Source organism: Nicotiana tabacum, chromosome 1, assembly GCF_000715075.1.
Source record: "Nicotiana tabacum cultivar K326 chromosome 1, ASM71507v2, whole genome shotgun sequence".
NCBI classification, from domain to species: Eukaryota; Viridiplantae; Streptophyta; class Magnoliopsida; order Solanales; family Solanaceae; genus Nicotiana; species Nicotiana tabacum.
Window position 1 is genome coordinate 135,658,306 of NC_134080.1, and position 6,000 is coordinate 135,664,305.

At 36.3% G+C, this 6,000-nt stretch overlaps 1 protein-coding gene across 6 annotated transcripts in view; it reads right to left on the reverse strand.

The window, feature by feature from the left end:
• LOC107800283 (uncharacterized) overlaps positions 1-4,302 on the reverse strand; it is a 28,506-nt gene extending 24,204 nt beyond the window's left edge. For 2 of the 6 annotated variants that reach the window (XM_075253603.1, XM_075253601.1), the window contains exon 1: positions 4,169-4,302. The gene's annotated coding sequence lies outside the window, so the exon portion shown is untranslated. Of the gene's footprint in view, positions 1-4,064 lie in introns of all 6 variants that reach the window. The other 4 variants (XM_075253610.1, XM_075253600.1, XM_075253605.1 and 1 more) reach the window with 2 other exon arrangements.
• Between the last annotated feature and the right edge of the window lie 1,698 nt (positions 4,303-6,000).

Sequence of the window (6,000 nt, forward strand, 5' to 3'; positions counted from 1 at the left end):
CTACTTTACTTCATTTATTTCATTCCATTGTAGTTTTTTCCAATTTTTTCGTCCACGTAGTTTTTCTTTTGCATTACCTACATTGCTTTTAGTATTTTCCTTATTTGTGCCTTTATTCACCAAAGTGAGTCCTTTAGTTGTGCTTTCCGCTTAAAACCCCATCAGACACTTTGCATTTGACAACACTTTTTTGATAATGTAAATCTTTTCATTAATACATTGAGGAAAGCATCCTACATATATGGTGTAAACAAGAAAACAAATAAGCCTACAAGTGGACGTGTTTAATACAAAAACCAGACAATCAATACTTATTGGAATTCCTTCACATGCTCTTCTATTTATCTCTTTCCACATTGTTCACATGAGCGCTATTGGAAACACCTCACACGCTTTATTTCTTCTTTTCCCTTTTCTTGTTGATAAAGGGCTTTATTTCTATGCCTTTTCCTGCTGTAGCAGTAGCCTACCTAAATACTAAATTACTGCTGGAATGATCTGATTCATTTCCCTCAAATTCTCTAATGTGATTCTGGTAATCAATTATGTAAAGATCAGATAAATTCTATAACGAAGTCCTTCTGCAATTTGAGTAAAGAGAAACTACATGCTCTTAGTCTCATTCAAGAGAAATGCTTCTGGCAAATGGAGAAATATATGCGAATGATATCTTTGATTATGCTAAGCATGACATTGACACTGAAATTTCTTGCCTTTTGTATTTTATACTACTAGTGCTGTTTCAAATTCATCTTTCCAAAAAAAATTACAGTCAAAAAAAATACTTGTTTTTTTCTGGAGCAATATGGCAGATGCACATGATACACAGGATGTAGAGGCCATGCTCAGTTTTATTAGCTCTCTTCACAATCAATTTTTTTTGGTTGTAACTGTTTCTAATCACCAGCAAGCAAGCACTTGATGCTGGTTTTCGTTTATAAAATTACCTTATCAACAAAAAAGTAGCTCTATCATTCTTGACTACAAAACTCAAAATGAATAATTGCAGCATGCAAGTTCTCATAAGTCAGAAAAGTTTAGGCACATTGATGTAGAATGTGCAATTATAGTATGAGAAATTTGTAAAGGAAGACTTAAGCAGTTACAAGTGCTAAGATGACATGCACTAGACCATAGCAAGAGCATGACACAAATCATATAAAATCTTGAATGCTCTGATTAAAACTTTTCTTAACAATTTACTTGATGAAACAACCAAACCTCAAGAACCCAAGGGTGTCTTAAGAATTATGAGGTCTCAGGTTCAACTCCAACAGAGGCAAAACACTAGGTAATTTCTTCCCAGCTGTCCAAATTTTCGTGGATAGAGTTAACCATTATCGGGTACCTGGGCAGCAGCAACAACCCGACTAGTCGTTTTGCACATTTGTGATTTAAATTGAGTTTGGAGACTTTCTATAAGTTCATATGATCATTTTGGACTTATTGGGATGATTTGGGATAGTACCCGAGGCGCTCGGGCGGGTTCCATCATCCCATGGGGCAGGAATGCAAAACCGGGAAAGTGCACTTTGTGCTCTAGTGCTTGCACAAGGCCAAAATTTTTTAGCCTTGCGCATTGGGGACGCGCCGCACCGGAAAAGCACAAGGGAAGGGCGTGCATTTAAGGTGCGCCGCATGGGGAATATTTTCAGACTTTTATATATAGACCAAACTAGTGACGTATTTCAAACTCAACTTTTGCCATTTTGGGTAAGGAGGAGGTTGTGGGTGGAAATTCAAGTGTGAGATATCAACCTAAGCTATTGAGGTAATGATTCGACAACATCTTGTGATTATTATACTAGAATTTGATGGAATTTCAATTTTCTACCACAAATTCATGACATTGGATAAGGGAAATTGTGAAATTTGACCTAACTTCCTGAAAGAGAAATTTGATGATTTGACTAAGTGAATGCACTCTAATTGAGATCCTAAGCATAGATTTGAACACATGAGCTTATGGATCACCGAAATCTGAAATTTATTTCGGAGCTTGACGAGGTTGACTGGGGGCTAACTTTTCGTTAAATTATGGAAATGGTTTTCCTAGCCTAATTTGAATGTGTTATTCAATATTTTGCATAGATTGATATCATTGGAGGTCGTCTCGGAGGACTTGGCCGTTACAAGTGAAGTAAATGTTCACCGTTTCAAGGCAAGTGACATTTTTAGCCTCTTAAATGCTTGGTTTTCTAATGTCATGATTTAGAACTAGCACAAATGCTTTCAAATACCTAGTATGCTGAGGGGCGAGTGCGTACTAGGACATTTATACAGTTTTCTTAGCTTATATGCTATATACCAAAGTACTTCTCTCTCACAATCGAGTTTACAAAGCATGCTCTATATTTTTCATGATAAATTGAGCATGACATACTAGTTGCATTGATTAGGGAGCATATTATGATATGTGTCATTTCTATACGTGTTGAGATTCATGGCATGAGTTCATTTGTATCTATTGATATTGTTAGATTGCACAGTTTGTCTTATATGCATTTGATTGAGATGATGCTAGCATTATGCCGGTTGTGGAAGGTACATAGTTAACTCACAGTCTGGTTGCCACCACCATGGTCTGCCACTAAAACGCACAAATGGTCGAGCACAGTATGAGTTATTGTTGTCTATGAACGGTCTACTGAAATACATAGTTCAACACAGGTAGGAGTGTGCCCTATGGACAGTCTGATGCTACGCATATGCGATCCATGAGACACAACTTATGAGATGTTGCTTAAGAGATGTTGCATGTATATTTATTGCTATTTCATTTATACATTAATTGAAATTATGATATATGCTATACTTTGTTCGTAGAATGCATGTACTTTCAGTCCAGAGGCAGAGCCGGGATTTCAAGCTTATGAGTTTTGGATTTTAGAACGACTTTAAGTACTAATGACCGGGTTCTAAATTTAATATTTGACATATTCAATAAATTTCTTAACACAAAATACACGGTTTGAGAATAAAGCTACTGGGTTCATCGAACCCGTAGCTCAGCTGCTGCCTCCGCCCCTGTTTCCAGACACTTGCTCCTCGTGGTATTGCAGGGGAGCGGGTCAGTGATCTTGTTGAGCTTTAGCTTAGCAAAGTTGATATGTCCTGCCTTGTGCAGATCCTTCTAGTACAACTGTTGGACATCCTTGATCTTTGTTCGACGCAACTTTGGTATCCAGTTGAGATGAGCCAACCACATTGCAACCGCGGTGGCATCTCTCCTTTATCTTTCAGTTATTCAGTTATATTCGGGCTGTTGAACTCCTGTACTCAGTTTCATCATAGAAGCTCCTTGACAGGGTATTAGGTATTTGGGATGATTTCATACTTGTAATGTTTTTTTATTGACTTATGTTGTTTATAAAAGTTAATTATCATTATTAGTTGCATTTCACTTTTTCTTTTGATATGAGAATGAGTTGAGATGATAAAGGACAGGATTTGTCTATAGGGTAGTCGCTCTATAGGTGCGAGTTGTGATGCCTAATTATGGGTTGTGACAACCTGTGATGGTGCAAGGTAGCAAGTACCTATGGAATTGGTCGAGGTGTGTGCAAGCCCAAGCACCACGGTTATAAGAAAAACAACCAAACTTCACTCGCTACGACAATAAACATCAATATCAACCAAGGAGAACATGAAAAAAGAAACAAAATCCAAGCTTTCCTGAGAAATTCCAGATTATAAGTGAACCTGCTATGCATTTATATAAAAAAGTAATTACGGGGATTAGCCTGCCAAACATTTCCTTTACTGTTTCTCTTACACTCTTGCATAGAATCACTAGAAAAGAGATTTTTTAATTTGATCAAGCACCAATTAACCATATTTCAACAAAAGGATAAAATGAATTGGAAAAAAGCCAAGAACTTTGATAAACACAAAAGCCCACCTGGGAAATGAACAATTCAAATCAATACAAAATCATCAAGATCCCTCTTAATCAAAAACAAAAACTCAATTTTCATATGGTAAGAGCATTAACAAAAAGAACCTTGACGTACTAAAATGAAAAATAAATTGCTGCATTAAAGATAACGTTGCAAAGGGAAAACCTGGCTTAAGATCCAAAGAGAGTCTGAATTACAACACAAAATTGGGAAGAACCAAGAATAGGAAGTGATGACAGAAGAAGGCGTGTGAATAAGAAAAGACCGACCTCTTTCTTTGGAAAAACAACGGGGTCCACGACGTCGTTTTACAATAAGTCTAGTGCTTAAGTAGGATTCTCTTTCGGTTAACGCTATTTCGCTCCTCACCTGCTTCTGAGAGCGATTCTGTATTGAAAAATCAATATACTTTTTTAAAGCATACGTAACTGCTTTTCAAAATGGACCCCACCTACTTTTTGCCCTTTTTTTTTTTTGCCAAAACATATTTTGCTTTTTCCATCTCAAACTGGTCTTCTTCTTTTCTTTTCTTTTTTTTTTCGATTGCCGACTTTTCTTATTTGGTCCATAATAGCATTTGTTTCTACACGATGCCTTCGGTCAAATTTTCAATATGTTGGAGATAGAGCGTTCACATTTCTAAAATGGCATGTTATTTATTGGATTAGTTACCTCCTATGGTAAAGGTTGATATTGTATTTATTTTAAATAAATACTCTTTTAAAATTTTATATTTCATAGCTATCTTTTGATTTTTTTTTATAGCCAAATATCTATTTATGGTCACCTCCAACCCTTAAGCCATAAAATAAGTTTTGTATTATTTTTCTCTCTCCACTCAAATTTCTCATATCCCCTCAAATTTCTGGTATTCCCTACCCCGTATCTATTCTCCCTCTCTCTCTCTCTCATATCTTTCACCTTCATCTTACTACCAGAACTCTCCGGCAAAGCATCAGAATTAGAGTTTTCCGGCGAAGACTCTGCTTCAACCTCACCACCGCCGAAGACTATGCCATCCTTGGAGGCTGCAATTAGGCCAATTAGGGCTCAGAAAGATGTCATTGGTGTTGTGGGTGGCCATATTAACCGTGTCGTGGTTCCTGCCACCGCAGTTCTCAAAGTGTTTGATGCCATATTCATGAACTCGAGAAGTCCTTATCCGATCCTCAATCAGACCTCCGGGGATACCTTGGTGTGCTCAAGAGACTTGAAGAAGCATCAAGATTTTTAGGGGAGAATTGCGAGATGGCAATTCAGTGGCTGGCTGATATTGTGGAGTATTTAGAAGACTATGTTGTTGCTGATGGAAGGTTTACTTCATGTATGAAGGAAGCATTGACTTTTCTTAGGTTTACTTCACAGCACCAAGCATTCATTGTATTTCAATGTATCTCGCTGTATTTCATCTATTTCATTGTATTCACTGTCTCGTTGTATTCCATGAATATATTCATATTTTTTTAATTGATATAATTTATGTATTCATATGTATATATGTATTCAAATTGCTCTGTTTTTGTTGTATTTATCGGCTGGGAAAAATATTCAGCATATTTTCTCTGAAGATTGCTATGTTTTTGGGGTGTTTTTCGGTTGAGAATCTTTTTTATAACTGAAAATATAAGTTTTGTGTGTTATAATTGAGTTTGTTGAGTTATATTAGGAGTCTATTATGTTAATTGATTCACTTCCATTTAAAAACAGCTGAATAGACCATGAATTGCATTATTTACATTACTGTATTCACAAATACATATCGTGGATACAGTCGAATACAATAATATGTCTAGCTGTAATCCCCTGTTTTACGCCGTGAATACAGTCGAATACAAATATCTATCTAGCTGAAATCCCATGTTTCACGCCTAGAAATGCTATTGTATTCTTAAATACATCAAATACACTCTAAAAAATCTAAAAACATAGCTATAGGAAGTAATATAGTAAATGGTAGCTACAACTAGCTAATAACCACTAAAACATAGTGGTTTCTGAAAGTTTCTCTTATTTATTTAGTTGTTTGGAGTGTTCGACTATAGGTGGGCTCGCATATGAGGTTTTTTGAGGTGTTGCTCCCTTTCGTACAGAAGACGCTCAA